Below are 8,090 nucleotides of genomic sequence, written 5' to 3'. Positions count from 1 at the left end.
TAGCACCTTTCATTCTGTAACATACTAATAATGTGTCTTCCAGTATCTGACTTACAGAATATATACTCAAGGAGCTCAGGGATTACAGTAGGTGCTCAATAAATATTCGTTGAATAAATTAATGAAATGGACAGATTGAAGAGATGTGCTACCCTCTTAGAGAAAACGTTTCAGTAAAAATTTATCCAGTAATATTTGAGACTACTGGGACCTCACTCTGTACTGCTGTAACCCTGGCCTCAGCTATCACTGACTCCAGTAACACAGCAGGAAATGGAATGCATGTAACTCCCATGGAAGGATTTGGGCACCTATGGCCCCAATAGGCCTCCAGAAGAAAACTTTTCCAGTGTCTTTGATTACAGTAGTTATCACATAAAACTACCAAACCTGTAGTTTCATTTTATATTATTTTATTTTTCAAACCTGTAGTTTTAAACTGTTGTCAGATAGCAAAGAATTCTTCACAAGGAGTTAAAATCTGAACACAAAATATTTATAAAGTTCCTGTCCAGATTCCTGTATGAAGTTCAAGCATCCTCAGATACTTGCTCTCTTATGTCCTTCCTAACCCTCTGCTACCCTCCCTCCTGGGCTTCTCCTTATATAAAAAAGAAGAAACAGGATAAGAAGGGTGTGTGTTCCCCTTTTTTATAAGCAAGAACACTTTTTTGTTTCCTGAGACCACAAACTCACTATTAAAGCACATCCCAACTTAAAAAATACAGAGAGAGAGCTAGTAAAGAAGGAGTGAGAGAGGCAGGGATGGGTGGGAAAACACTTGCCAGTGATAAAGGGGCTCTCTCATGTCTGGAAGAGCTAGAGCAGTCCACATTCCATCTCACAGTCGTGGTGTACGAACTGGAATAGCACTGTGGTTTTATCTCATTTACCCCTCACATTGGACGTAAAGCAAAGCATTAATATTGTCTGTTTTTATAAAAAATCAAGTGGGACTCAGTGATTCAGTTACTTGCCAGTGACACACAGGGTAGTAAGAACAGATTTTCAGACACCTGCCTGGGGCTCCACTAGCTAAATGTAGCTGCCTCTCACCTGTCCCCATGAGGGATCTGGAATGTGTCTCTTATATATTTCTGTAGCTTTCTTTGCTTCTTTTCAAATTACCCTGCAAGGCTGCTTTGGTACTCTACAGCAAAGAAGATGTAGGGGGTGAGAATCTACTTTTGTAGGAGTTGTAGAAACCACCTCAGCTCTCATCCTTTACTTCGTTAATGTCTCAAACATTTATCAGCATTTTCCAAGTGTAGGGTACTACGCTAGGCACTAAGAATCTGTAGATGTAGCCCCTGCACTAAGCTTCTAAGTCCAGTGGAGTGATGAGGGGTCGATAGAAATCGGGTATGAAATCCAGTGAAAGATACCACTCAAACCTGGTTTGCTAGAGTGTTCTGTAAATGTTTACTATTTGGCTTTGTTTCAAAGCATATCTATTTCTCAAATACTGTCTCTGTGCCTCTGGTAGCTCCTTCATCCCTTCATCTCCTGAATTGCTATGGTCCATGATATCATGAGGCACCAGGAAATGTAGAAGTTCTGGCAAAATGCTGCATTATCTCTCAAGGTGAACTTTTAGAGTTGAAGAAGAGATGGGAATTTTTAAAAATTTAAACAGAAAAGGTTGGGATGTGCTTTAATAATGAGTTCACTGTCAAAGAAGGAAACTAACTCTGAAAGAACAGAAAACTCCTCAGTGATCAGAAAAGTAACGAGTGAGTGGATTTGTCCATCTGAATCTCTGGAAGGACTATAATACCATGTATCTAGCAGCCCCATTTTCATAAAAGCAAATGCAAATATATTGATAATACTGTGTTGCTGTTGTTGTTACCTTTTTCAGAAAATTGGCAGAATTCATCCTTTGTGCTATAATAGAATTTACATCTGAAATGGATACCTCCTTCTCTTTCTGACTTTCATACTCCTAAAAACAGAATTGTTAGTTCCACTTCTTGAATGTAACAAAGAGTTCATATACAACACATTGCAATAAATATCACTAGTCACTTCAGTTCACGTGTAGGACATTGGAAACATTCTGGCGTTTCACTTACCGCAGGTGGATGCTTCATCTAAATAAAGTAAATTTGCATTTGTTATTTATACATTTTCTGTATTATATATCCCCAATGTATGTGGAAACGATTTTATATTATAGATATTATTAAAGACTATACAAAAATAATGAAGTGAATACTTTAGAATCTTCAGCCATGAAAGAACGCATGCTCCATTATCTGAAAGTATGTTACTTGTCCTTCTAATTATCCATTAAAAATCCTGAAATTAATTCTTTTGCAAGTAACAACTTTTATTTAAGAAAAACCATATCAGCCGGGCGCGGTGGCTCAAGCCTGTAATCCCAGCACTTTGGGAGGCCGAGGCGGGTAGATCACGAGGTCAAGAGATCGAGACCATCCTGGTCAGCATAGTGAAACCCCGTCTCTATTAAAAATACAAAACATTAGCTGGGCATGGTGGTGCGTGCCTGTAATCCCAGCTACTCAGGAGGCTGAGGCAGGAGAATTGCCTGAACCCAGGAGGCGGAGGTTGCGGTGAGCCAAGATCGCGCCATTGCACTCNAAAAAAAAAAAAAAAAAAAAAAAAGAAAAAGAAAAATCATATCACTATTTCATATCACTTTACTTTTAAAGTATCAATTTTTAGGAGTTAACGTAATACTCTGGATATTAATATTTTAATGTTATATGTGTTGGGAATAACTTTTCTAGTCTGTAGGTTTTTAATTTTAATGTTACAAAATTTATTAATCTGGCCAGGCACTGTGGCACATGCCTGTAATCCTAACCCTCTGGGAGGCCAAGGGGGGTGGATCACTTAAAGTCAGGAGTTCAAGACCAGTCTGGTCAACATGCCAAAACCCCGTCTCTACTAAAAATACAAAAATTAGCCAGGTGTGGTGGTGCACACCTGTAGTTCCAGCTACTAGGGAGACTAAGGCATGAGAATCATTTGAACCCAGGAGGTGGAAGTTGCAGTGAGCCTAGATCATGCCATTGCACTCCAGCCTGTGCAACAAAGTGAGACTCTATCTCAAACAAACAAACAAACAAAAAAGCTAATTAATCTTTTTCTTTATAATTTATACTTTTTTGTGTCTTATTTAAGAAATACCTTTGTATCCCAAAATTGAAATGCCCATTTGAAATTCTGCTTTTTACAAGTAATCTTCATGACACATGGTATTTATTTATTTTATGATGTCTAAATCTAATTTTATTTCTTTCCACATGTATGAATAATGATTCCAAAACCACTTAATGCATCCTTCATTCTTTTCCAGCTGATTTGTAATGGCAGTGCTATCAAATATAAAGTTTCCACATATACATAATAAGTCTATTCTATTTCATTGGTTGGGAATTACATTTCTATATTTACCACTTAATATAGGTAGAATTGGCAATTTACAATACTGACTCTTCCTATCAATGAACATTTACTCAGATTCTTTTGTCTATCATTCAAAAATATTTCAAAATGTTATTTGTTGAGTTTTGCACAACTTTTGCTAAATATATTGCTATGTATCTTACAGTCTTTATTGCTCTTACAAGTGATATATTTGTTAAATTACATTTTTAGTGGGATTTTACTGGTATATTAGGTGCTATTTATTTTTGTTTAAGTTTTTTTTTTCAAACTTTCAAACATATAGAAAAGTAGAAATACATATGCACACACACACATGTGTATGTGGGTGTGTGTGTAATTTTTACTTTTTTAAGACAGGATCTTACTCTGTCATATAGGCTGGAGTGCATTGGCATGATCTCAGCTTACTGCAGCCTTGACCTCAAGTGATCTTCCCACCTCAGCTCCAAGTAGCTGGCATTACAGGTGTGCTCCACCATGCCCAGCTAATTTTGTTTATTTTTTTGTAGCGATGAGGTCCCACTATTTTGCCCAGGCTGCTCTCAAACTCCTGGACTCAAACTATCCTTCTGCCTTGGCCTCCCAGAGAAATATTAAAATCCATATCTCTACCCTGTAGATTAAATAATTAATATTTTATCATATTTGTTTTATCTGTTTTTATTTATTTTATTTTTAGCTAACATATTACCAAGTAAATTACAGCCATCATGACACTTTAAGCATCTCTAGAGAAATACATCAGCATGAATGTCCAAGGACTAAGGACATGCTTCTATGGAACCACAATGCTGTAAGCACTGCCAGTAATTCTCCAATATTACCTAATATTTGATCCACATTCAAATCTTACCAAGTAGCAAACTTAAAGCAACTAATATGAAAAGCTAGCTTTATTTGATAGTATGGTAGAGCTGGCTGGCACCAGCTGGTGAGAACCTATTGTGCATTCCAGCTTTTGTTCTCTTTTAAAAATATTTTAAAGATTCTAACACTGAGATGTGCTTTATAATTCATGTTTAAGTTTATTGTTGTAATGTCTCTCCCCCTTAATCCCAAAGCTGTGATAACAAAAATATAATAGTAACATAAATTTAGAATATGCCTAAAGGATTTGGGCTGTTGAATACCAAATAGACTGTTTGGACAACACTAAATTGCAAAGTCAAGCTGAAGAATTTCTGGAATTTGGGAGAAATGTACATTTTTAATCCCTAAAGAGAAGGGAGGAAATCTGTCTACAGATTATTAGCTTTAAAAAAAAGAAATAAGGTTAAAGCAGCAAAATGTTAACTTTATCATACAATAAGCCATATTCAAATAGAAACCAAATACCTGGAAGACTAAATCTGGAATCTCTATATCATGGAGGGGCATTTGCTGTAGAAGGAAATTATCTAATTGACCTGCATTTCTAAGTTGCAATAGCTGGAAACGTTTACTCTTTTCCATTTCCTCTTCAGAAACAAAGTTAAACTCATCTTGCAACTGTTCAAGCCGGAAATACTTTGGAATATCCTGCCCCTTAAGGCTCATGTACTGTAAAACATAAAAATGCAACGTCTTTACTTAAAATATTATTATTTTTTAAATTCAGGAATTACTTTAAAAGACTTTTTTTCCCCTCAACTGTGAGATCTAAGAGTAGCAATATAAGTAGGAAATGGAGCAATTGAATTTGTAGGCTAGAACATATAAAAAACAAAACAAAATTTAAAAATCCAGAATCTAGCCTTTGTGGCTTCCCAACCTTTTCCCAATCATGACTTACAAAGAAAATGAAAATATTTGTATTGTACACTGAAATTTGTATTGTACACTAATAGGACAGATGTGACTCTTTCTATATGGTAATCCTGAGTTGAGGGAGGATCAATATTTCTGTATACCTATAACCACTTCTGCACCTCAGCTAAGCAGCTCTAATCTAGGGAGCTTACTTCCAGTAATCTAATTTATGGGTTGCTTTATTCAACAAATGCAAAGTCAAGTGCATTGTACATGCAAAGAACAATGCTCGCTGCCATCAGAGAGACACAGATTTAGTAGCTGTAGTTCCACAAGGAAAAATAAAATATATGAATGAATAACTACAGTAGGCCAGGCAAGGTGGCTCACGCCTATAATCCCAGCACTTCTGGAAGCTGAGACAGGCAGATCACCTGAGGTCAGGAGTTTAAGACCAGCCTGGCCAACATGGTGAAACCCTGTCTCTACTAAAAATACAGAAATTAGCCAGGCACAGTGGTGTGTGCCTATAATCCCAGTGACTTAGGAGGCTGAGGCAAGAGAATCACTTGAAGCTGGGAGGTAGAGGTTGTGGTTAGCCGAGATTGTGCCACTGCACTCCGGCCTGGGAGACAGAACAAGACTCTATGTCAAAAATAAAATAAAATAAAATAACTATAATAAAAGCCAGAATGAGATTAGAGTCATAAGAGTTGTTTTTTTTTTTTTTTTTTTTTTTTAAAAAAAAAAAAAAAAAAAAAAAAAAAAAAAAAAAAAAAAAAAAAAAATTGTTTTTTTTTTTTTTTTTTTTTTTTTTAAAAAAAAAAAAGAAGAAAGGTTAACAGGAAAGCAAGGAAAGAAGATGCGGTGCCTAACTGAGGTTACCAGGGAAGCATTTATCAGACTTACAGGGTTAGTAAGATAATCACTATGGATGCCCGTCTAGGCAGAGCAGTGGCATGAATAAAGGTATGAAGAAAGCATGTTTGTGGTATATAGAGAAGTTCAGTTGGCTGTAAAGAAGAGTAGAAGTGTCTATATAGTGGAGTCTGAGAGAAGGAGCGTGTCTACAAATCATCTCAATACCTTCAGTGTCTAATACTATGGCTGGCACATGGTAACTGCACAATAGATGTTAGCATGAAAGACTGTCGGATGTGCTGTGGCTGCTAAGTGGTGGCAGAAGACCATCTATCAGGCCTAAAGGAGGAATTATTTCCATTGCTGAGTTTCTAATTGCCTTTACAGTATTGTATGCTGGTTGAAAATGGTCTCTGTCCTCAGATTTACTTTTACATGAACCCTAGAGCCTAGAAAAATATATAGCAAACTATGGGGGAGGGAGGGGGTAGAGCTTAGGAAGTAGAATATGTTCACAGTATTGATATTTGTTTTAACTCACCATAACAAATTCCATTAAATCAGAATATTCTGGATTATTTGGATCAATTCTGACTTCATTTGCCCATTCAAAAAGCTTCTGTTCATTAATGAGCCATGGAATTCCAGGAACACCTCTTGCATCTACATTCCTTAACATACTAACATAGAGAAAATATTCTGTGAACTTGCATACAATATCCAATATATGTATTATATACAGTACACTGTTATATAGGGCAAAAACATACCCATTCTGGGTATTTGAAGATAAAATTTATCCATCCTCTGTATTTATGGATAGAATAGAAAGTTGAGATGTGATATCTTTTCTAGTTCTCATTCTAACTTGTATCATAGCTTTTTGATTAATGTTCAGGAGATAGTAACTTTATTAAGAATAGTCTGTAAATATTCATCTTTGCCATCTATACGCCATGTAGTAGCCAAAATATAGTAGATGCTTAAGTGAATGGTGCTTATTGGATATATTATGTAAACCCTAAGCATAGTAATCTATTAAATATTTTCTTTTCACAGGATGCACAATATTGAAATTTAATCAAAATATTCACTTAAGCAAAGTTAAGAAAGCACACAAAATAAAAACCACCTTTAGGCTACATCCTTACAGTTGAAACACGAAGTAATGCAATTAACTGGGTAAGTATCGGCCAGAGGACCATCCTTGGTCATATGAGATCATCTTAAAAGTTGGAGAGCTATAAAAGATAGGCTAGACTCATAAGATATCCTTAGCGCCTTAGTGTGAACTAAGTGCAAATGCAACCCTAATGAGTAAGGATTTCTTTAGAACCATCAGTTATCACAACTATTTAATCTCTATCTTCACAGAGAATTTTTCTTACCATGTGTAATTAGAGGAATTTTGACTAGAAGATATCTACTATCCTTTCTTTAAAACAGTCCAGAAAGGTTCCTGTCTATAAATTGGGATTCCAGAAATACAGTTCTGACACAGATTCAGCAATGTCTTTGCCCAAACGTGGGCACACATTTTACATTGTCTGCTTCCCATCTGTTCATATTTCTATGATGAATCTTCTGAGGCTATTGCTACAGAAACCAATGTGGTATGGTAAGATGTAAGCAAACTTACAAATAGGTGAAGTTTACATATTCTTTTCTTTTGCTTCCTATGTCTGCCCTCATTTTGAACTATTTTGATACCTGTGTCATAAGGGATTGCTAGGACCTGACACACTTTACACCATGATGTAATAAATTTTCCTTCTAGAAACAGTCTTAGCCCAGATCCCCTAGAAGACAGCCTCAGGTAAAGCTTAAATCTTAATGAATAGATTAGAGGGAAGCTTATCCCATTATAAGCTTTGTAAGGATATATCCCATTATATCCTTTAACAACAACAAACAACAAAGAAAGTTGTAATTGGATTTCAACATAGTCCCATGATTTCTGCCTCAGAGAAAGTAATAAAAATCTCAGAGCCTTGCTACAATGATTCCCCACCACTCCCCCATAGATGTTTAGCTCCTATAGATGCTCCTATAGACGTTTAGCTGTGGGCTATGGCTCACAGCAG

The 8,090-nt window shown here is 36.1% G+C and overlaps 1 long non-coding RNA gene across 1 annotated transcript; it reads right to left on the bottom strand.

Moving 5' to 3' along the window:
* Window positions 1–1,856: 1,856 nt before the first annotated feature.
* LOC108297460 lies at window positions 1,857–6,680 on the bottom strand. Its single transcript, XR_005198571.1, has 3 exons — window positions 6,548–6,680; window positions 4,753–4,956; window positions 1,857–1,945 (listed from the first exon to the last, which is right to left on the bottom strand). It is a non-coding gene; the product is annotated as an uncharacterized LOC108297460 (long non-coding RNA).
* Between the last annotated feature and the right edge of the window lie 1,410 nt (window positions 6,681–8,090).

This window comes from Cebus imitator, unplaced genomic scaffold (genome assembly GCF_001604975.1).
Source record: "Cebus imitator isolate Cc_AM_T3 unplaced genomic scaffold, Cebus_imitator-1.0 Scaffold802, whole genome shotgun sequence".
NCBI lineage: Eukaryota > Metazoa > Chordata > Mammalia > Primates > Cebidae > Cebus > Cebus imitator.
This window is presented reverse-complemented; position numbering and strand designations above follow the sequence as displayed.